This window comes from Phoenix dactylifera, chromosome 14, assembly GCF_051530095.1.
Source record: "Phoenix dactylifera cultivar Ajwa chromosome 14, Ajwa_hap1_PhDact_Kaust_v1.1, whole genome shotgun sequence".
NCBI classification, from domain to species: Eukaryota; Viridiplantae; Streptophyta; class Magnoliopsida; order Arecales; family Arecaceae; genus Phoenix; species Phoenix dactylifera.
In genome coordinates this window covers 7,517,212-7,541,192 of record NC_143203.1, presented here as the reverse complement: position 1 = coordinate 7,541,192, position 23,981 = coordinate 7,517,212, and the positions used below count along the sequence as shown (strand labels likewise).

General features: G+C 40.9%; 1 pseudogene across 1 annotated transcript in view; it reads left to right on the top strand.

Moving 5' to 3' along the window:
- The window catches only part of LOC120108439 (uncharacterized), a 43,910-nt pseudogene that overhangs the window by 1,739 nt on the left and 18,190 nt on the right, over window positions 1–23,981 (top strand). The window contains exons 2-7 of the transcript XR_016398364.1: window positions 1,465–1,607; window positions 3,603–3,717; window positions 4,474–4,610; window positions 6,579–6,674; window positions 6,764–6,877; window positions 16,219–16,287. The product of XR_016398364.1 is annotated as an uncharacterized LOC120108439 (transcript). The remainder of the gene's footprint in view (window positions 1–1,464; window positions 1,608–3,602; window positions 3,718–4,473; window positions 4,611–6,578; window positions 6,675–6,763; window positions 6,878–16,218; window positions 16,288–23,981) is intronic.

The window sequence follows — 23,981 nt, the reverse complement described above, 5'->3', positions numbered from 1 at the left end:
GGCAAGAATAGGATTCTTGCTTCTTTAATTATCATATACAAGACAAATATTAGTAGCTCCTGGTATATAAGGAATAACTATAGATGGAGGTTTACCATAAACTGCTTCATAATTCGTCATTTTGGTTGAAGTATGAATTCTGGTCTTATACCACCATTCAGCCCATCAAAGCCATTTAACCTATTGTTTGGGTTGTAAACTAACAAAGCAGCAAAGATATGTTTCTAAGCAATGGTTCGCCGCCTTTGATTGGCCACTGATTTGTGGGTGGTATACTAAGCTCATGTTGAGGTGGGTGCCTTAGATGGAAAAACTCCTTCCACAAATCTGCTAGTAAAAACAACATCGCTGTTGCATAAAATTGATGAAGACTTCCTATGCAACTTAAGGACATGATCAATAAAAAAATTATGATGCTATGTCGGGGTGAGATAAGGTTATAACATGCGTATACTTGGATAAGCGATCCACCACAATGTAAATCAGCTCTTTTCATATGATTTGGGCCATCTGTCGATAAAGTCCATGGAGATATCTGTCCAAATGTTACCTCAAGCTAATCCTTCTTTTAAAGTAGCAAGACCTTGCTCATTGTTGGAACAGGCTTGGCTGTCCATATGTGATGATTCTTGTTCATGTATGTCTATGTATCACTCCAAACTTATTCCCTTCAACCAGTATTGGGTGGAACTTCCTTCCAACTGCCATGCACGTACTCCAAACAGGCTTTGACAATTCTTCATGCATCTCAGAGTGGCTTATGGGGACTAGAGCTTTCTAATGATTATTGCATACTATATTAGGAACAATGAATGGTGAAAAACGGACCTTGGAAGAAGGAAACTTACCTAGAATACCAAGTTGTATACATAAACTTGAAGGTTTATCCCTAAGGGCTAGCTGCAAGGTTTATCTGTATAAGATGAGAGAGCCTGCTCCCTGCTGAGGCATTCAATCTCAATTCTCTTTCTGTTTGGAAGCTTGGATCGAACCCTTGGAGGGTTCTATCACAGGGAAAGTTCAGTCTTAATGGGAATCTTGAATAACTTAAAAAAGGTGAGAGGCAAGCCTCATGCAAAAGCAATGCTGTTGTTGGATCATCATCCTTGTGCTATTAGATATGCAAACATTTGAAATATCTCTAGATGCTCTATTATATTTGAGTTTCTCTTCTTAACACTATGGTCTAATTAAAGTAAGTTGAAAAAAAAATGCTGCCATGAGCTCGAGTTGCTATTATGAACTTGCTTCTCATATTTCATTTTATTAATAATAAGAGTTTCCTTGAATATTATTGGATATCTTAAAATTGTTTTTTCATATTTGAAATGTTTTTCTGAAGTAGAGACTGAATCAACATTTCCGATTATATATCATTTCTTGAAACATCTTATTGTATACGATTGTCTCTCTCTCTCTCTCTCAGTAATATTGAATGTAATAAAAAACATGTTCAAATTCTAGGTCTTTGAAGAAAAAGCATACCTTGTTGGAGTTGAATGTAAAGGTAGTAAAGGGGATACCTTTGGTATTGAAGAATCACTTGAGGAGCTTGCACAATTAGCTGATACTGCTGGACTTCTAGTTGTTGGTTCTACTTACCAAAAGTAAGTTCTCTCCAGTAAACATTGTTCCTTTTGGCTATCGATATGCTTGCTCTAAGCTTGCCTTGCATTTCAATGATAAGTTTCACAACCTAGAGGTATATGTCATTGACTTAGCTGATACTAGCTGATACTAGTAATGGCCCCTTCACTTTTCATTGCTATAATAATTCAGTAATACAATGAATCCCTCAGCTTTTGAATTCTAAGTATTACATTGAGCACTTCTAAGTTCTAACATATCAGCCATTTGCAGAAAACATTGCTATTTTGTGAAAAAACATGCAATATTATGTGGAAATTCCACTAATCAGTCATCCATAAATTGTCACTTTTCTAAACAACATTTGCAATAATCGTTGGCAACAATAAGGCTGTCTTGGTAGCAGGACAAGAAAGCTACTAGGTATCCCTTCTTGCAGTTTCTTTCTTAGAATCTAGATCTGTAACCTTTAGTTTCTAAATTGATAGTTGCTTCAAAAGTTAGGTTTAGATTTACTTTTGTTGTGAAGCTTGCTTTAGTCTTCTGCTAGGTAATTCTGAAGCTTGCACTAGGCCATCCATCCTGCGTCATTTGGATAGAATCTGATTCTAACTTAGCTGCACTGCATCAAATAGGACTTCTGGCTGCCCTTGGGCATACCAGATTTTAGTTTCTTACAAAATCTGTTGCATAATCTGGAACATTAGGAATCTAACATTCCTTTTGAGATTCTTAATTTGTTTCTTTTTTGCTGGCCAAACTGGAGATGTAAGTTAGCCACATTGGTGCTTGTGATATGCATAAAAATATCTGAAGGCTGCTACTGAAATATTAAAGCATGGAATATCCATATGATGGAAAGAGATGCTAAATTGATTGCTTCCATATAATCACTTTTTTTTTTTTTTGAATGTCTTGATTTATTGTGTTGTCTTCATTTCTTGTTTCATTAATCACTAGGGCTCACCCTATCATCCCCTTACCTTAGCATAGGGAAAATTGTAAGTGTGCTTGCGAATCACGATCAGATTATGGGACCATAAACTCTAAATCAGGCTGTAGGCCAGGTGGGAAATATTAAATTGGTGGCCTAATGGCCTTGTGATTTTTATCCAAACAATGCCAATGGGTGAAAAATTTGGATTTAAAGGAAAAGCATTGGCTATAGGATAAATAAGGAAAGATCCTACTTTCATACAGTACAAATCTTTTGAGACATTTTTCTTTGAATAATTAAGCATGTAAAAATGTAAGGTCGCCTTAAGGAAGTTTGGTTGCATTAAATCTATAGTTTGGCTTATCTGTTTATATGAAAGGTGTGGGCCAATTTTATAGATGTAAAGCAATCTTAGATCCAGACCTCTGTTTGGGAGCAGAGAAACTCGAGGGAAAGCATGCATAATCAATTGAAACTCTGTTCTACATCCCTACGGTTTAACCATGGGATTTCCCATTTCCCTATATCTCTTTTCTTCTATTTTGATCTCCACCAAGTCACATTTGATATAATATATTTACAATTTACGTACACATTTCATATAATATATTTACAATTTACATACACATTTCATATAATATATTTACAATTTACTTTCACATTTCATATAATATATTTACAATTTACATACTAATGAAACTAATTTGCACTTTTTATTATGATTTAAAAGATCTTCGCCAACTAGCATATATGTTGTATCAAGTTTTGTTCCCACTTAATTTCCATGTGCTTGGATCCCTAATGCTGCTTGTTTTTGTCAATTTTGTTGATTTAAGACGATATATTTTGCATGGTTCATGCATTCTTTATTATTCTTAAAGTGATGCTGAAGAAAGTTCTGCAAGTATGTCTAGAAATCTCCACTAACTATATTTCTACAATAAATATGCTCATATTAATTTCTCTTACTTTCATATATATATTCCTTTTATCATCCTTTTCACAGAAGTGGGTTTTGATGTATGTGAAATTGAATTAGAGCTTTAATCCTGGTTACATTTGGAATGTTGACATGCAGACAACTGCATAACTTGGAGAAGGTATTTGGTGGGGATGTACGGGTATGTGATCGAACTGCTCTCATCCTGGACATTTTCAATCAAAGGGCTGCAACACATGAAGCTGCTTTACAGGCAACTCTATTGCCTTACTATTTAGAATTTGAGCTTGTTTACCCAACACTAACCTGAGCCAGGGATTTAAGCTTTTGTCATGAAAACTATTGTTGTTAGAAATGAAAACATATAGGTAAATCCAGGTTTCACTTGCTAAATGGAGGTTATTAGAACATCTTTCAAATGTAGATGTTTATTTTTGCTAGACCCTTTTTAACAAATTCTTCAAATTTATATGTATAGTTCATTTCCTCTGCTTCTTAGTGTTTGTTCTTTGTTTTGACTTGAAATGATTTTGCACAATGTGTTCCTTTTGTGATGAATTAGGTTCCTTTATAGTTATGCTTTTCAATAATAAGGAACAATTGTACAACTAATTATTCTCATATATTATTTAGTTGTTTTTTGTCGAAAATGTTTCAAGAACTCATGTTCTTTTACATTTATCATTGAACTACAATAGTTTGGACCAAGATTCACCGTCTCGGTACCGAACTCTATACCAGTGCCACACTAGCAGAGTGTCGGTATGGTACGGTATGAAATTTTTTTGGCATACTGAGTGTCGGTACACCATCCATACCAGATATCGGTACCAAACTGGTATGGTACGGTATGCCGTATATTATCCGATTCAGGCCGGTATGGCGTACCTTAGTTTGGACAATATTTGCATTTTGTTCACTGTCATATGCATTACAACCTTATAATATCTGCATGGCGAAAGCAATATTTGGGGATTTGGAATTTCTTGTTAATTTTTTTTTTTTTTAGGTTTCTTTGGCACAAATGGAATATCAACTTCTGAGGCTAACAAAAATGTGGGCTCACCTTGAACGTCAGGCGGGAGGCAAGTTAAGGGAATGGGTGAGAAACAAATTGAAGTGGACAAGCGTATATTACGCACTCAAGTAAGTCATGCTCCTGGGTGCAAAAACTCTCTTTTGTTACATAAACCATGAAACTTGTTCATTCAGCTCGATTATGTTATGGAAAGTTGGGAACCATGTTATAGGCATTTGATTGGCATCCTGAATAACTTAACAATTAGGGGTTTAAGGCTTTGTTTTTCTTGCTTATATGAAACTCATTACTCCGATGCTCTTGATCAAGTACATAAGTATTTTAGTGCTATTGGATTCATGCAATCACATGCATCCTGATGTGAATATGAACCTTTTATTCTTATGCTAACGCCCTGCCCCCCCTAAATCACATAAGGTACTATAAATCTTCTATGTTTGACAAGTAGAAGGAAACAAACTAACTTTAAAGCTATGTTATTTAGGTATGCAAATTTGACAAAGCATATATACCATGGTCTGCTGTGCCGGTACTAGTCCCCAAACTGGTTGCCTAACGGCATAGATTGGTACGGGCTTGTGCCGTGCCATGTCGGGCTTGTATGACACAGTAGAGGAAGCGGGGAAGAGGGCGAATGGGAGAGAAAAAGAGAGAGAAGGAGGAGAGAGGGAGGGAGAGAGGAGGGTGGCAGAGGTTGGTGACCTAGGCAGAAGGCGGAGGAAGGCTCTGAGCCCAAGAAACAGGCCAGGTCACCTGTTTCGTTCAAAATAGGGGTCCGACCCCTTTTTTTATTTCGCGATTTTTAAGTAAAGTCGGCGAATCGCTTGCTAACTTCACTTAAAAATTGCAAAATTAAAAGGAGGCCCGAGCCTATTTTTCGGCCGTGGAGCCCGAAGGAGCGTCCTCCGCTGGCCGGCCTCCACCTCTCTCTCTCTTCCTTCCTCTCCCTCTCCCTTCCTCCCCCGTTCGCTCTCTCTTTTCATCTCTTTCCTTCTCCTCTCTCTTCGGCAACGAGTTTTGTTTCCGTTGTCGGAACCATCCCGATCCACTGCCGGGACGGCGCGGTACGACCGGCACCATCTGATTCGGGATGGTTCCACCGACCTTGATATATACATCTTCAAAAGCCTAGGTTTGAAAAATGTACTTTTTCTGAAAGACTTGTACTTATTGTGTTGTAGCATACTAGTCAGTAGCTTATGGTAAAGTTTGCAATCTCGATAACGGACCCCATAATGGTATCATGTTGATATAGTGTAGTTACATATTGATATGGGGGTTGGTTCAGCATATTGAGACTTGGTTTGCCTCCCTATACCAAGTCTTCGTTTAGTACCAGTATGATACAATAGTGCCCGATATAGTACCGGTACAACGAACCTTGGCTGATATAGTAAGATATGAAGTGATAGATGCTGATATAAGTGTTAGATGATCTTCTCACATGTGGATTTTGTTATTGAGGCCTAAAATAGGCTTATAATAAGGTAAACAAATCATACGTCAATGTTTTGAAATAAGGAATAACAATCGCTAGGTAATTGATGCTTATGTTTGGGCACCCTGGTTGACTATACATATACATGAGAAACAAAAATTTCTAAGTAGTTGTGGGGTAGCACCGAAGCAGAAATTATGGAATGAAGCTAGGGCCTTGTGGAAGTTATTATGTAGGATAGAATCTATCCAGTTAACACATAACTAGTTCCATTTGAGATTTAAGGCATCAAGAGTGGTGTGAAAAAACTTCGAGATGCATCTTTTGCAGTTGAAATTATTGGTTCATGATCTAGAGTGCTCCAATCATTGTGGATTCCATTCCTCATTGATGGCGTGCATCATTGAGATTTAGATTGAATGTAAAGAACACTGGAATAGAAGTTTAAGAGATAAGAAAGTAGCTAATGCTGCTATTTATGCAGACATTCAACTAAAAGTTAGATTGATCCTAATATAGATGCTACCTTTCCACCGATCACGCATTTACGTACCTGAAATAAACTTCAGGTTCTTATTTGTCTACTTGGGTATATTAGGTCTATTAGATTCTACTTTTCCAGTTTTGTTATTGACAGATTGGTGAGTTGAGAAAAGAGTTAGAATCTGTCCGGAAGCATCGGAAGCAATATCGATATCGTCGCTTATCTGTGCCAGTTCCTATCATGTCTTTGGTAAGAACATACAGATGATTATTCAGTTATAAAAACACTTTATTTTGTAACTCATTTTCTTTGGTTTAAATTGAATTGCAAAATTTCAGGTTGGATACACAAATGCTGGAAAGAGTACACTTTTGAATCACTTGACTGGAGCTGAAGTTCTTGCAGAGGATCAGTTATTTGCAACCTTAGATCCAACTACAAGAAGGGTCCAGGTAAGGATTGAGTAAATTTGAGCAGACTACTTATCCAAACATCTAGTTGAAAATACAACTAGGAGTAGCTTTAAGCATTAAGTATATTGTGTATCTGATACATCATGGTAAGTCAGCACCAAGCATTTATTTCCAGAAACTTATAGCACATTCACTGAATTGTAATTAATAGCCTTTGCTATGCTCTTTGAGGTTAAGTGTTAAGTTTTCATCTCTATTCCTGTTTTCTCAGGGAACTCTCAAGCACTCATCTAATTAGCAAAAAAAACGGCCAGAACTCCATTTAGATAAGGTTACTGTCTTGACTCTTGAGTGAATTAGATAAGGCTATTGTCACAACTCAACTAGGATGTTTTTCTTGGATGTTGTCTGTTTTTCTCTTGAGTCTTTGTTTGCTTACCAAGAAAGTAAGGTAAAGGAGAAGAGCTTCGATAAAAAATGAGAAGTGTGGGAGAAAAATTATCAGGGGAAAGCTTTGGGCAAGTATTTCCTAAGTATTTGTGGCTGAGTTATTGTACTTGTTTCTCTAGATCATATTGGGTGTTCATACTTACCATATGCTCAATAGAAGCCTAGTATAAATAAATAATAGCAACTAGTCAAAATAATAGACTTGAACTTCAGTATAGACACTAGCTTTACGAAGACTTCTTCCATGGGTGGATTAGCTGATAAAGCAAAAAAAAAAAAAAAAAAAAAAGAAAAAAGGGAAAGGATCTCAATTTTATTTCTGTCTGCTGGTTAGACTTGGCTCACCTATTTACCATTTTTAGTGAGCAGGGCTAACACCCAGTTCTTTTCCTCAAAAAGAAATTGTGCATATTTGTTGAAGCCTGCCTCTTAGTCTCTCTACCTCTATTCTTCTCCTCTATTTTTCATATTCCTTCTCAACCATGCCTCTAACATCCAGTACATCTCTGCCCTCCTACTCCTTTCCTCCTTTATGCATGTCACCTTTTTATTCATGATCTCCTTTATATTTTCATTTTTCTCTCTTATACCCATTTGACTTGATGTTGGTGATAAAGATTGTGTGGAGCAAGGTATATCGTACCGGTATTAGTAGGCATATTGGTCACCTACTAGATTGGTATGATACTGGTTCAGCGTGTTCAGTATCGTTTCGGTACCAGGCTTGTACCGAGAGAACCCAGCCGGAACCGGAGAAGAAGAAGAGGAGAGTGAGCGGGGGAGGGAGGGAGAAGGAGAGGCCTCCGCTGCCCGTGGAGGGCCGCGGGAGGCCGCCGGGGGTGGGGGGAGGCGGCGGAGCCCGCGAAGGCGCAGCGGAGGCCGAGATCATGGCCGCGGCCCTCCGCGGGCAGCGGAGGCCTCTTTTTCTCCCTCCCTGCCCCGCTCGCTCTCTCCTTCTCTTCTTCTTTTTCGGCTTCAACCAAACCGGTTTGTAAGGCCAAACCGTACTAGTAAGGTGGAACCGTACCGGTAAGCCACCGGTACGGTTCGGGATGGGCGAAATCGGCCAGTACGGTCCAATTCTGCTTACCATGGTGCGGAGTATGTGAAAGGATGAGGGCTATATCTGCACACGTTGATGGAATCACCATTTTATAAAGGTTTCATGTACGGACCCATATTGATCTGCATAGGTTGTACTTTATGGATGCAATAAGGTACTGGCATGGTTGCCACCATACTAACACATGATATGGGTATTGTGCCCAAGGTTTTAAATTCCGTAGGATAGGGCTATCTTGGTTTCTTCATGGAACAGGACTCCCATGTCCCGTCCCATCTCGGCAGCTGTCCCAATCGAGCATCCAATTAGCTACCCTTTGTCTCTCTTCCCTTCTTTGCTCTCTTTTTTTCCTTTCTTTCTTTGTTTCTTTTTCTTCTTTCTTTCCTTTCTTCCTACTTTGCTTCCTTTTTTTTTCCGTTCTTCCTTTGTTTTTATCTTGGCTGCTTCTTTCTTTCATTTCTTCCTTCGTTCCTTTCTTTCTTTTCTTCTTCCTTCCTTCCTCTATCTCTTTCCCTTTTTTTCTTTCCTTTCTTCTTTCTTTTCTTTTTTTCCTTTTCTTCTTCATTCCTTTCTTTCCTTTTTCTTCTTCTCGCTTTCCTTATTTCCTTCCCTTCTTTCCTATTCTTCTTCTTTCTTTTCTCTTTTTTTTCTTCATCTTCTTTTTTTCCTTTCTTTCTCTATTTCTTTCTTTCTCTCTCCTCGCTTTCTTTCTCTCTTCCTCCCAACCTCAGGATTGTTTTGCACTATGTAGGTGGGTTTTCAGTCCCGCCTCCATCCCAATTCCTATTTTCTCAAAGGAATGGGATGACAGCCAGGACAACCCCCATCTAGCAAGGATTAAAACCATAGTATGCCAAATGTTGCAATGTATCGTCAGTATGGGGCCTAATATCGAGATTAGAGTTAGAAATGGGCTCGGCCCTGCTCGAGGCATCTCGGGCTAGGCCGACTTCAGTTTGGGCTATGGGCTAGGCCCGAAAGAGTTCAAACTAGGTTTGGGCTTAAACGTAGATTCCATTTATTTTTCGGGCCGAGCTTGGGTATGTCATTGGCTCAACCCTAACAAGGTCCGAAACAGAGCCTGAATTCAAGCCCAATTCTAGGCTTGGATTTATTTGTTTTTGTATACAGTTATTCGAAGAGAATGATGAGGAAAGGATAAATTAGAATAGATTTAGCTAAAAATAATGTATCATGTATCATTTATTTGTGTTATAAGAGAGCCTAGTTTTTGGCTAGCCTATTTACTTGTGAAGCAACAGTATGAAATATTAAACTTCAATTGGGTTCAGGCCAACCCATTTTTGGTCCAATGGGTAATTTGGGAGCCCGAATAGGTTCTGGTAGAGCTCGGTCGAGCTTGAGTCAGGATCGTGTTGGGCTTGAGCCTAGATTATCCAAAAAATTTTGGGCCTAAGCTCAGCCCAAAGCTCAAAAAATATTTCGGGCTAGGTTCGGGTGGGGGCGGAGCCCGGCCCACTTCTAGCCCTAATCGAGACATAAACATTAGTACATACACCTTCCACATCCATTTGATAGTTCTAGTTACATAAAACTATTAAAAAGTGTGCTGTGGTCATGTACAAAGGGTAAATTATCATCAAAATAGTATTCCATCGTTAAATCATGAGTGAATTTTCAACCTTTATGCGACAAGACCTTTGCGTACAAATTTGAGCCTTGATTTCATAGACCGACTTTCAGCTATAGTAACCATTCTTATTTAAGTGCAGTGAGGTCCATATTATTAGTTGAAGTATTGAATCAGTGATCGCATACCACCCTCAACTGTCCAGTTCAGGGCGTATGAAATTGTACTGCTCTTGAAATGGGATGCTAAAAGGCCTCGACTTGGAACAACGACCAAACCACTTGGTTCAAACCTGAACCAAGCAGTACAGCTCTGAACCTAGGTTCAAGACTATTTAGCCTTCTTTCCCCTTTAATAAATCAGGGGAAGGCAAAGAAGGCCTCCTCTATTTTTTTCTGCACTCCAAAAAATTAAAAAAGAGTACTAAATTTCATGGATTTCAGCCCAAATCGAAGCCAAAAACTAGTAACTAGCCTTCTCCCTTTCTTCTTTTTTTTTTTCTCTTTTTCATGCTGAAAGTTGGCAATAAATGGAGAAAATATGAGGTCATTCCAAAGTTTTTAATTTTGGCATAATTTTGTGATATGCTGTAGATCAATGGATGTTCCACGCAATTCAGCCAAAATCTTGATTTTTCATTAAGTTTATGAATGTTTAAATTAAAAATATATTTTTGGATTAAAAATAATAAAAAATAAAGTAATTATCAAAATATTTATGTAAAAGTGGTAGCATGTTTGAGGGTATGCGTGCTACCCTGTATATAAATTTAGTATCAATTTATTTAAGTTTGTGCATGATCGTGCTCATAGAGATCTAGGCCAAAATATGAATAAATTTGAAAAATAAGTGGTCTTTTGTGAAAACCCATAGGCTGAAAAAAATATATGTGACATCCTTGGTAGGGTGCTACATCGAGTCGAACTAAAATTAATTTTTTGAATATTTTATATTTAAATTTTTTGATTAAAAACAATTTAGAAATATGAAAATAATGCAAACAATCAGTTTTCTAAAGTAGAAACTGATTTTTTGCATTATAGTAGAAATGCAACTATTTTTAAATAATTAATTAACTAATAATATATGTAGCATTTTATGTAGAGTTCTACATTATTCTGAATTAAAATAATTTTTTTAGATATTTTGTAGTTAAATATAAATTTAATAAATAAAAATTAACCTAAAAGATATTTAATGAAGTCTAAAAGTTATTAAAAAAATTATTATATATAGAAAATTAGAAGTTTTTTCTAGACTAATTTAGTGATTTTTAATTACAATGTAATTTCACTATTTTTAAATAATTAATTATATAATATCAATTGATTTAAAATGTTTGACATGTGTTTGGTAAATTTGCTGTAATGGATCCAGTAAGGAAGAAAGAGCCAGAGTGTGGCATTGATTGGAATTATAGGGTCATGCTCTCAGGATGGCACTACTAGAGGTGCAAGTGGTGTCACATAGTTTAAGAGGAGGGATGAGTAGGTTGAAGCAGTATCTAGTCGGTGGTGGCCCCGACATGTCTCCCTGCTAGAATGCCTTCAAAAGGTCCTGCAGCTTATGAAGAAGCCCTTTACCAATTTCAAGGTAGCCAATCAAAGAAGTGCTAAGAAAGCGGAGGTCGAACGTTGGCCAGCAGAGCCACGTCATACCATTCGAGGGATCTGGAGGGCTATGAAGCATCCATTCTAGATGAAGAGGAGGTGCGTATTCAATCTGTTATCCAGGAGAGCCTAAATGACTAGTAGCAGAGGGAGGAGATTGCTAAGCACAAAGATCAGTTTTGGCCCTTATACTACGAGTCAAGCTCTAGTTCTAGATCTACTAGGTAGATCTAGGTTGTAGGAGGGCCTCTTCGGTCTAGGAGGTCATCGGCAAAGGCACCTACTATATCTATATTAGGGGTCTTTGCTAGCAAGAAAGAGAAGAAAGTCCAAAGAGATGCTAGCAGGGGCCACCATTCATGATGTATATCTTCATACCTAAGCAAGAAAAATCCATGTAAATAAAAGAATGGATCTATATCATTGTTTCATTTTAATATTTCATTTTATTTCTAGAAAAGAGGAAGAGCATCTAAGATAAAAAAAAGAATTATATGAACACATAATGCTTTCTACTCAGTAAAAAATGATTAAAAAATTCAAGAAAAAAGTGAATCAAAAGACACATTAAACACGTCTATTTATTTAAGAAAAAAGAAACAAGCATTTCCATCCAGTTTTGAACAAAACTTAGAACCTTGTTTAAGTGTTTACAAAAGTTTCACTATGTTTGTTTAGTCTTGCAGTCACTCTTTTCAATCAAGAAAAGCAGTCATACAATGACCAAGAATCTAGATATCCCATCCTGATAGTAAAACTTTAACATAAGGTTCGTCGCACTAGTCCGGTGACCTGTATAGGTCGGCTACCGATACACTATAGTACAGATTAGGTACCGTACCGACACATGTATGTGCTCGCATACCGATCATCTAGCTGGTATGCTATTTTTTTATTGTTTGTTTTTTCAATTATTGTTTCCTCTTTTTTTTCACCAATGATTTTGATAATTTTAGTTATTTAATTGTAATTTTGACGTTGTTTTGATATCTTTTTGATCATGAAATGGAATTGAAGAATAATTAAAGTATTTATAAGTGAATATACAAACAATAGTATAAATGGAGTTGATTTAATGTATTTAATGTACGACATATGTAGTCATTTGTCCATCATAATCTCCCTATGGTCATCTTGATACTATGGTCATCATTGCATGACATTCTGCTCCTCTACCTGATCTGTAGCCTCCTCTATCAATATGAGGATGTAGTGGGCATTATGCACTTAATCCGAGGCATCAACTAACTTATGTTTATGCATGATTAAGCGATGTTTGGTACTTGTAGTCAATATATTAATACATTATTGTGATCTACTTTATTCATTAAGCTTCAACATAGTTCAGTTTCAGAGAAATTACCCTCACTACACCAATTGTGATCTTATATGATTCAAAACACAATAAAATGATATGAAGCATCTTGCATTGATTTCTTTTATTCTTATTTTTCTTTTTTGGTTTTTTCCAACCTTTTTTGACGAAACTGTGAAATCGAAACTATCACTGAAAACAAAATTCTATCCAGGAACCGAAACCAAAACCGAGTTTTAGAACCTTGATTTGAAATAAATCAAGGGAAACTAACAGTACATGCATGCACATGATATAGAATGAAGGGCGGGATGGTGGAGGATGTGATCTTCTTTGAGGTTAACGATGTTGGTGGTGGGTGCAACAAATGGATATCAGGTATGATTTTATGTTACACATGTAGAGTGGGGAAAACTATGTTAAACATGCAAGAGATTTTCACTTATCGTTTAGATGGAAGCATGAAACAGTAGGGAGCCAGAGAGCAAACACTGCACTAATGCACAGAATTTGTGGAAATGAACTTGTAGACAGTGAATATGCTGGAAGGTGGAAATGATAAGTGTGGAAATCAAAGGGAGGATAGGTCGGAATATGGGATGCAACTAAAATATGCATGAAATAGAGGTCCTTGCCAAAGGACAGGTTGGAATAATAGGTTAAATCCCATGGCATGCTGAGTGATTTTAAGAGGTAAAGCAAAGCAACAATTATGATGAATATTCTTATACTTAATGGTTAATAGTATGCACAATCCTTACACAACCCATAGAAAGTATAATATGCATCATGGATAGTCGTTTTACTTTTTTGGGTTATGATTACTAATTTTCTATTTACTATAGCTGTCGATTATCATCCATCTCGTTATCTATCTATGGTTGTGATAATGCATCACATTGTTTGACAATCATATAATCAATAAAATGCTTATTTGCATTTATTGGAGTCATCTTTAAGGAATGGTTACATAGTTATTCCTTGTCCCATCTTGGAAGCTATTTAGAGCAGTTGCTCGATATTCGTTATCTATTGCTTGTGTCTTTTGTTAAATCAGAATTATTCAGAATCCCTAGTTTTAGTTATGCTCTCTGGAGCTGTTTCCCTAATCATCATTTGAATCTGGTGACCTGAACATTATGTCTAAAAGTTAAGCATTACTAGATGAGATCATAATGTTTAAGAGCTTCAAATTGTGAAAGTAAATGCTATGGCATAAATAGTGAGAACCAATAGTTAGAAACTTAGAACTATGGTATTTCAAGTTATCACTACTTCAATGGTCGCGCATTTTGCACCAAATCACCCAACTACCCTGCTTTTAGCACACCAAACCTCTTAAAATTGTTATTGATCGGTTTTCCAATATCAAAAGCGAAATGTTGTTTTCGAGAGAGTATTGTGCTTATGGAACCTGAAAGTCCGATGCATTTTCTTGTATTTTGCACAACCAAAGGAAACTTCATTTTATCTTGAACATTGAAACTCTTCCAAAACCTTCTATAGTTTCATGAACAATATGACTAAGGACCTAGAGATCTAAAAATCAAGATATGCCATCTCGGTACCGGGCCCCTTGTACTGGTGCTACCGTAACTGTATCAGTACTTCCGATACGGGGGCCGGTTCAGCATATCGAGTGTCGATATGCCCGGTGTACCGTATGTACCTTACCAAACTAGTACGGTACGGTATGCTCCGTACTATCTGGTTCAGTATGGTATGGCGTACCTTGGATCTAATTAGCATGTCTTCAAGAAAATGTAAGTTGTTTGTGGACAATACTTCATGATTCTTACAATTGGTGAACATGTTTGCTTTCAAGATCTTCTCTGTCATACAATTTATTCTAACATTTTTCAAGGTCAAGATACGTCAATAATTTATACTTCATAGACAAATGTATCAACGAAATTCATTTTTCACACTCTTTTATCTGCATTTTGGTTCTTTAACTTAAATAATATTGTAACCATTCCACATAACTTGCATTGAAATTGAAGATTATTTCTCCTAATTCCTATTTGGTGTAGATATGAACATTGTGAGTCATTGTACTGATGGTATTGAATATAATTTCTACATGGTAAGAACCACTACAAATGTGTATCTAGAAGCACTACCCAGCAAGGTCTGCCGAACCGGTACCAGGACTCGTACTGGTTGGCGGCCGGTTCGGTACCATACCGATGCACGATACGTAGAGGCGTGCCGATTCCAAACCAGCACACTATTTTTTTAAATATTTTTTAGGTTTGATTTATTGGTAATCAATTGTTTTCAACTTTTTCAATGATTTTAAGTGTAATTTGATGTTTCTTGATTTTTTTAATGTTTCTATCATCTTAATACAACTTAAATGATGCATCTTGTTATTTTAAAATGATGAAAAATATAAAATGATTAGTGAGATGTTGCATGCTATAAGAAGCAACATGAAATACCCTAAAATTAATTAGTGAGTTACAAAATATAAAATGATACATTCAATTATATATATTTAAAGTACAATTACATGCCAATATCTAAATTCTCGCCACTCTCGTCGAGTGGCGATACCTCTCGTAGATATTCAGATCATTAGCATAATCAGGAAGCATATCAACCTATCTATCTAATCAAGCGGCGGCGTTGTCATGTACGCTCATCCCATAAAGAATGCGCTCTAGGTTATAACTACTCTCGGATCTCTCACTGAAGCTCTGGCTTTGAAAGGTGTCCTCTGGCTAATAATACGACTGTGGAGAGGCCAATTCGAAATTTTGGCATGATTTCTCCTTATTTTGAAAATTTTGAGGTATTTTCTGGTGTTGAAAAAAAAGAGGAAATGAGGTAGGAGAAGGAAAGCATATCTTATTTTGGGTTGGATCCTCTTTGAATCATCGCATTTTTTGGCCGAAGGGGGGGGGGGGTTGAAGAAAACTTGAACGAATGCCTAAGAAGGCTTAAGAAGCCTTCTCAGGCCTTCTCAAGGCTTAAAAGAGAGGAAAGGAGGGAGGACTAGCCGAACCAACCTGATCCCATGCCGGGTTGGCTTGGTACAGCCCGAACCGAGTGATTCGGCCCGGTTCGGCAGACCATGCTACCTAGCATTGTCCAACATGGTTATTTAATATAAATGTCATTTTAATGTATCTATTTTCATGCACGATAAAGAAGTGTGTTTATACAAGCCATTTAATTTCCAATTTAGTGGCTCCTATAAGTTTTATTATAAGTTAATTTATTTTTTCCCCTAAAGATCCACACTCATACGGTGATAGTTTCTGTACAGTTGAGATATCTGAATCTGATAGTTTCTTTTGTTTAAGGAAGTGTATGTTCTGACATATTTTTATATGTAATTAATAGATGAAAAATGGGAATGAATTCCTTCTGACTGATACCGTAGGATTTATTCAAAAGCTACCCACTATGCTGGTACGTACTTGCTGATTATGTAATCATTCTTTTACATGAAATTTTTTGTTTCTTTTTGTTGACAGTTTCGGTAACATGGCTATAGTACGTAGGTGTATACTAGAAACTATAAGTAGAAAATGAGGGATACTTCAAAGCAAGGTATGCTGAACCGACCGGAATTGATCGGTTTAGCCCGTACCGAACTGATGCCGACAGGCACCAGTCCGGTACAGCATATAAATTTGGTTCCAGCCCAAACTGAGCCGGAATCGATTGGTTCTCTACTTGTACCGGTGCGAACCGGCCCGGTTCGCACCAGCCCAAGCTTATTTTTTTCGTGCGCCCGCGCGCGGGAAAGAGAACGCGCGCGGATGCATAGCTTTTTTTTTGTGGAAATTGCACGCGGACGCGCGAGCAGAGAATCGCGCGCTCGCGCGCGATTCGCCGTACAGGGAACTGCACTCCCCAGCAGGGAATCGCGCCTGCGCGCGGTTCCCCAAGCAGGCCAACGCGCCCACGCAAGCTGGCAGCCTGCGTGGGCCATTTAATGCCACTGTGGCATTAATGCATTCGCGCGCGGACGCGCGCAGACGCATTGTTTTTCTTTTTTTTTTTGCATCCGCGCGCACGCGGACGCGCTTTTTTTTTCTTTCCCTGGCGCATATCCAGTTCGGTACCAGTTCCAATCGGTACCATACCGGTACCGATGCCTACTGGTACGTCGGTACGGTCGGTTCGGCGGACCTTGCTTCAAAGTTATAATTAAAATTTTCTTTTAATCTAGGGGTAAAAGAAGGAAGGTTTGTGGACTCTCAAGAATTTACCCATATAGAATTTTAAGCAAATATTCTTTAATGGATGGAAGATATGGTATTTCGCACTTAATTATTCAGAATCTGCCAGAAGCAAAATATACATTACATCATCAAGCTAACAAGAACAAACAAAATTTTTCTATTTGATCTAGCAACTACATTCATGGAACTAAATTCTGCCAGGCTTCAAATATTGATTATCAAACCCATATTGACTAGGGTGTGTACAGTAAGCATTGTAGTATGCACCGCCAAGCATGAGCTGGTAGTTCAATCAAGAAGAATAAGCTGAAAAGTATGAGGTGACACTTCAATGGATATGTTGGGAAGCACGAGGAGGCACTTCAGTGAATAAGTATAAGGTGGAAAACACACACAATGTGGCAGTTCAATGGATAAGCATAATATAGCAAGCATGAAATATCCTAAGTCTTCGATATTTGCAACTTAATCCTCAAAATTTTCTTATTTAGCCTTAGAACAACGATAAGGTCGCTATATTGTGACCTAGGTCATAGGTTCAAACCATGAAAATAGCCTCTCCACATATGGAGGTAAGGTTGCATACAAGGATCGCCGAACTGGTACCAGTCGGCACCGGTACTAGTTCGGACCGATTCGAACCGGTCAGAACCAGCAAAAAAGTGCTTGCGCAGCGCGATGTGGACAAAAAGGCCACAGCGCGCCGTGGCCCATAGGCTGTGGCATTGAATGCCACAGCCTTGGCATTCAAATGATACAACCAATCAAGGTTCGCGGTACCGATGGTACCGACGTAACGGTCGGCTCCGGTAACGGTACGGTACCGGTGCCAAACCGAGCCGAACCGGTACCGTACCGATAGGGCACATTCGACCTGGTTTCGACCCCATCGTCATTTTTTTTGGAGTTCTTTCACTTTTGGATTTTTTTTGATGTTTTTATGTTTAGGTTTAAGGTTAAAACTAGATGATGCAACTTATTACTTCCAAATGATTCAAATAATGAGATGAAGAACATAAAATATTTTCAAATTAAGATACAATCAATTACATACATTTAAAGCACTCTCGGATATCTAAAATCGGGTTGAGTGGCGATGCTTCTCGTCAATATCTGGATCATCAGCATAATATGGAGGCAGATCAATCCATCCCTCTAACCAAGCGGCATTGTAGTCTTGTATGCTCAATCCTCGAGGAATGCGCGTCGGGTCATAAGAACTCTCGGATCTCTCGCTGAAGCTCTGGCTCTGAGAGGTGTCTTGATAAGGGGCCCATCCGAATATGCCGGCACCAAAATCCGATCCGTAAGACCCTCCGGGCTGCGCAGGATAGTAGCCACCGGAAGATGACTCCGATGCACCATATCCATAGGCTGGCTGAGGCCGCGGATAATAGGAAGACTCGGAACTTGATACATCAATGGATCCGACTCCACATGGGAGGTCATCTGCAGCTGCATTCTGGCCTCTTGAACGACCTCGAGGAGCTCTTCTTTGATATGCAATGGTATCCGACCGGCCTATATCAGACGGCCTACCGTGGTCCGTATCTTGTGTAGCATGCGTAAACTGAGACTCACCGGTGTATCGAAAATCTTCCTCCGGCTGTGTCTCATAAGTAGTACCATACTGTCCTCTATTTCCTCCGTGGCTAGTAGATCCATCACCACCAGAACCTTCATCGCTGCTGGTCCAAGTCTCCTCCTCGACACTCTCCATTGGGGCCCTTTCCTTTTCTTTTCTTCTTTGCTGGGATTGATGCCCTCCTGATCGAGTCGACTGGGTACTAGAGCGTCCTCGTCCTCGCATGAGAGGATCATCTCTCTGAACGGAAGCATCGTACCAGTCATGCGGTGACTGGCTCCCCTCTAGCCACGTCATATCAACTGTAGGAGTGCGTGGAATGTTGCGCTCAGCCCATTGCTGTGGATCGACCATAGCCTCGGTGGCTATGATGCTGGTTGGTCGTCGAGGCGATCCTGGCTCATCAAGCTCGGGCTCGTGCTGCTGGGCCGCAAGCCAGTCGAGCATAGGATTATCATCATCATCTGTAAAAGTTCTATAGATGGGATCTGCTTACTTGAGCTCCACTTCCTCCTGAATGCATTTTAGCCTCAACCGCAGATTGTAGTGCACATAAACTAGGTCGTTGAGGCGCTTTTGTGTCAAACGGTTCCTCTGTTTGCTGTGGATGAGGCCGAAGGTGGACCAGTTGCGCTCACAGCCACTCGAGGAGACCGTTTGGGAGAGGATCCGGATAGCTATCCGCTTAAGATTTTTTGCGGATCCGCCAAAATGAATCCACCATTCAGCTGCAAAAATATTGAAGATAATTACATTTTACATATATGATGGCCTCATAGTTGAAGATAATTCAGATGCAGAGGTGTCTTGCAGATTTGTATTGTACCTGGATTCATAGTTGTTTTGCTCACGACAGCTGGTCGCTGTCCAAAGCTATGGCTGCCCTCTCTAAATAATTTGGTCTGTGGAAAGAAGTTTGTTGTAGTATGTCAATAATATAAGATCCGATATATTTACATATGTTACTAAATCATAGTTACCTCTTCTATACATGACGCGGCGACTTCTGGATCAGGCTCCATCTTATAAATAACATTACGCAGAGCATGAAGAAGTTCATCATCCATACCAATTCCACTCTCGTACTGAAACCGGAGATTCAGATAGTATGCTGCACATAGATGACACCATCTTAGTATAATTATACAAATATATCAATCAGTATAATTATCAATATTATCGCTTACCTGCTAGATGCAATTTTCTACCTATTTGGGCTCCCCACCGCTGCTCAATGATGTCGATGTACTCCTAGGCATGGGCTACATCTGCCTCCATGATCTGAGCCTTTGCCTTCTCCATCATGTGATACAAAAAGCCCATCTGGGGGTACCTCTCGCTATCCACGGCCCGCAGCACTTGATATAATGGTTTGATAGCCTTGACTATCGCATTGGTCCGCTGCCAGAATGACTGCCTGTTTACCAAGTCTTCCATTCTGCTTCCTTCAGTGCCGGCCTGGGCATATCTACTTTCCTGCCACTCGGGACTGACAAACATCTGACGTAGGGCTCCTTTCTTCTCGATAAGGCTATCAAGTGCAATATAATTCGTAGCAAACCGTGTGACTCCTGGTCTAAGAATTTCTCCCCCTGCATACTTTCTTATTAATGAAAGAACCTAAGTATGGCTATAAATATACCTGGTGATGCGTTGGGCTATCTCCACCGTATGTTGCACCCTACGGATCTTTCCAATGTCCATCAGGATGAGGTCGATGCAATGTGCAGCACATGGGGTCCAGAAAATTTGTGGTCGCCGCTCCATCAAGACCTGCCGGCCAACTTATATTGCGGCCCGTTATCAGTGACGACCTGCACGATATTCTCCTCTCCAATCTGATCAATCACCTCCTCCATAAGTCTGAGGATGTATGAGGCGTTGTGCACCTTATCTGAAGCATCAACTAGGCCTGTTAATGAGCCGAGCTGCTCGGGCTCGGCTCGGTAAAAGCCCGGCTCGGGCTCGGCTCGGTAAAAGCCCGGCTCGGGCTCGGCTCGTTAGTGAAACGAGCCCGAGCCCGAGCCCAACATGAGGCTCGTTTACACTCGAGCTCGAGCCCGGGCTCGAGCCCGAGCAGCTCACGAGCCCAAACGAGCCCTAGTGAGTATGTGACTGTGTGAGACTCCCAGGCCCAGCCGGCGGGCCCACGCCCAGGCCCAGCCGCTTAGCCCCCTGAGCCCCTCCCGATTCGCGACTTAGCCTGTTACTGTTAGCCACTTGGGTGATTGGGACTCCCACGCTCAAAGCCTCAAACGCCCAAAGGAAACCAAACGGCAAACAGCCCGAATACGATGCCCTAGTCTCCCACTCTCCGTTCTTCTCGGTTTCTCCAGAACATTCCCTAATCCCCTCCGCCTCTGGCCCTCCTTTCTTCTCGCCGTTCTCGGTTTCTTCTCCGTTCTCCTCGCCGGCTCGCCCCCAAGCCCGAAGCCGATGCCCCCTCCCCTCTGACGACGATGACGACACCGTACACCCGATCCCAGCTCTCCGAGAAGCTTCGCCGCAACCTCCTCTCCCTTCTCCGTCCCCGATGCCGTCGCCCCCGGCGGGGAAGGCAACAAGCGTGAAGCGCCGCCGCCCCATCCGGCCGTTCCTGCGTCGAGGTCCCCCCTACCCCCTTCCTTTCATAGTGAAAGTTTCACTCCCTCCCCCGCGGCGCCTGCAGTCGACCCGCGGCCGACGCCCGTGCCGGTGGTGCTCGCAGCCGCCCCCTTCTTTCTTCTCTTCTTTCTTTTTTTCTTTATTTCCTTCGTTCTTCTCTCCTCCCGTCCTCCGACGAATTATGGGGATGGGGCGCCGGCCGCCGGGGCAGGCTCGGGCTCAGGCAAACGAGCCTCACGAGCCCGAGCCCGAGCCGGAGCTGTGCCAGGCGAGCCCGAGCCCGAGCCCAGTACAGGGCTCGGTACCGAGCCCGAGCCCGAGCTCGAGCCTAGATTTTTATGGAACGAGCCAAGCCGAGCCTGCGGTGGCTCGGGCTCGGCTTGGCTCGTTGATAGCCCTAGCATCAACTGACTTGTGGAAGAAGGTCTTCGTATCACAGTATGTCAGAAAGTTGATGATGGCCCGCTTTGTCGGACCGGTCCAACCATCACACATCAGAGTGAGCCCATATGTGGGCCACTTGCTCTTATATGAGCCAATCCAATTCTCTAGCTCCTTATTGTTGTCAAGAAGCTCACCGTAGATGTCCCTCGGGCCTGGAGGATCGACACCGAGACCGGCAGACTGTATGGCAGAAATGGCAGACTTGTAGTATGTATTGTCTGCAGCATTCGCTGGAATGTGGCTGAAGTGGAACCAGGATCCAATAGCTCGCTACATATCCTTCTTCTCCTTCTTCCACATTGTGTCTACCCTTTGCTGCTTCGAATCTCTCCTGAGGAAGGCATGCGGATCTACATCATGGATTGACGCACCTGGTGGAATCCCTCCGGAAGACTTCTTTCGGCCACCAAAACCACCCAGGATAGATGCAATCCGGCTACGTCCTCTGCCCTCGCCCTCCCTGACTGAGGTTGTCCTTTGAAACTCTGGATCTTGTCTGCTTCCACCAGAACCGGCGCCCGAGTCAAAAAACGAGGGCCCAAATCGAGCCCGATGCCTTGCCACCTCCTCCTGCTGCCACCGATCATCCAGACTCGCCCGCATGGCAGCCTGGATTTGTGCCTCCTCATCTGGACCCTCGACCTCCTGTGACTCCATCAAGTGATAGGAAGGTGCTTCTGCAGCTTGGCGTTCCACCTCCGCTTTCTGCTTGGCAGCTCTCTCCTTGGCTGCTTTGATCTCAGCGAGGTTTTTCCTCATCAGCTAACGGATGCTCGGTGGGCATTCCGAGCATGCAGATATCTCACGAGAATTACCGGCTAAGTGCTGCTTTAATCTGGTTACTCCTCCTTTGAAGCACTTGTGGCAATAATTGCACTGAAACTGGTGCCGTTCACTGAGCATCTTCCCATGCTCCCAGCCAATATTACGCTCTTGGGGTTGCCCTCTCCTTGACGGCTCCATTCCTACAACCACATTAAATTTTTCAATTTCTATTTTTTTGCAATTAAAAATTAATGTTTAAATTTTTTAATTAAATTTTAAATTATATAAATTCTGTAAAAACAAAAGTTAATGTCACCATTAACATCGTCCATATATCGACAACATATAAAAAATTCAAGACGAAATGGAATCATTGAATCATTTCCTATTTTTTGGCAATTTTTGACTTAATTTTTTTGAAAATTTTACCTTATTTAGTTTTTACTGGATTTTTCTTCAAGAAAAACGACGCTCTCCGACCTTTCTAATTTTTTTTCATGCCTGTCTTTGCCTTTCTCTTCTTTTCCTCCTCCTTTCTCTCTGCAAAATACTTCACCTAAGCTGATGGATTTCGCTTCAGCATTCGGTCGGCTTTTATAGCCAACCTTTGAGGGTTTGAGGCACTGTGGCACTTTGAAAAGTGCCACTGTGAGCCACAGCACGGCACTTTCGAAGTGCCGCACGAAGTGCCGCACCGGCACTTTCGATTGAAGTGCCGCACAAAGCGGCACTTTCGATTGAAGTGCCGCACAAAGCGGCACTTTGAAAGTGCCACACTGTGGCACTTTGAAAGTGCCTCTGGCCCACCAAAAATACCCGAACCGGTGCGAACCGGCTCGGTTCGCACCGGTTCAATCTCATACCGGTGCGAACGGTTCGCATCGGTTCGAGTATATACCGGTGCGAACCGGCTCGGTTCACACCGGTTTAACCATCAAACCGAACGGTTCCGACCCAATATGGGTCGGAACCGTTTTATACCTCGGAACCGGACCGGTGCCAGTCGGTACCGGTCCGGTTTGGGCTGAACCGACCGGTACAGGTCGGTTCAGCAGACCCTGCAACCAATAAGCTGTGACATTAGCCACAGCCTAGCCCCAGATCAAACCGGACTCGGTGCCAAGTCCTGGCCGAACCGGACGGAACCGGTCCGGTTCCGTCCGGTTCGGCCTTGTACCGGCTGGTTCCAACCCCTTAGGGGCCAGAACCGTTTTGTATAGCCGAACCGGACCGATCGGTGTCGGTACCGTTTCGGTACATGTTTTTTTTTTTGTGCTGAAACTAGTACGTGTTGTTTCAACATACCTTGGTTGCATATATCTAATCCTCCCAAGATAATGGTGGGAGGCTTGTGCACTAGGACACCCTCTCTAATCCCTTGGATTTGTATTCCTAAACTAATCCTGTAGGAATAATTTATTTCCAAGGGATTCTATGTGGACACATTGATTAATGCTGTAAAGTATGTTCAAATTATCAATAAATCATAAATAAGACCAAGCTTTTGAAGTTTCATT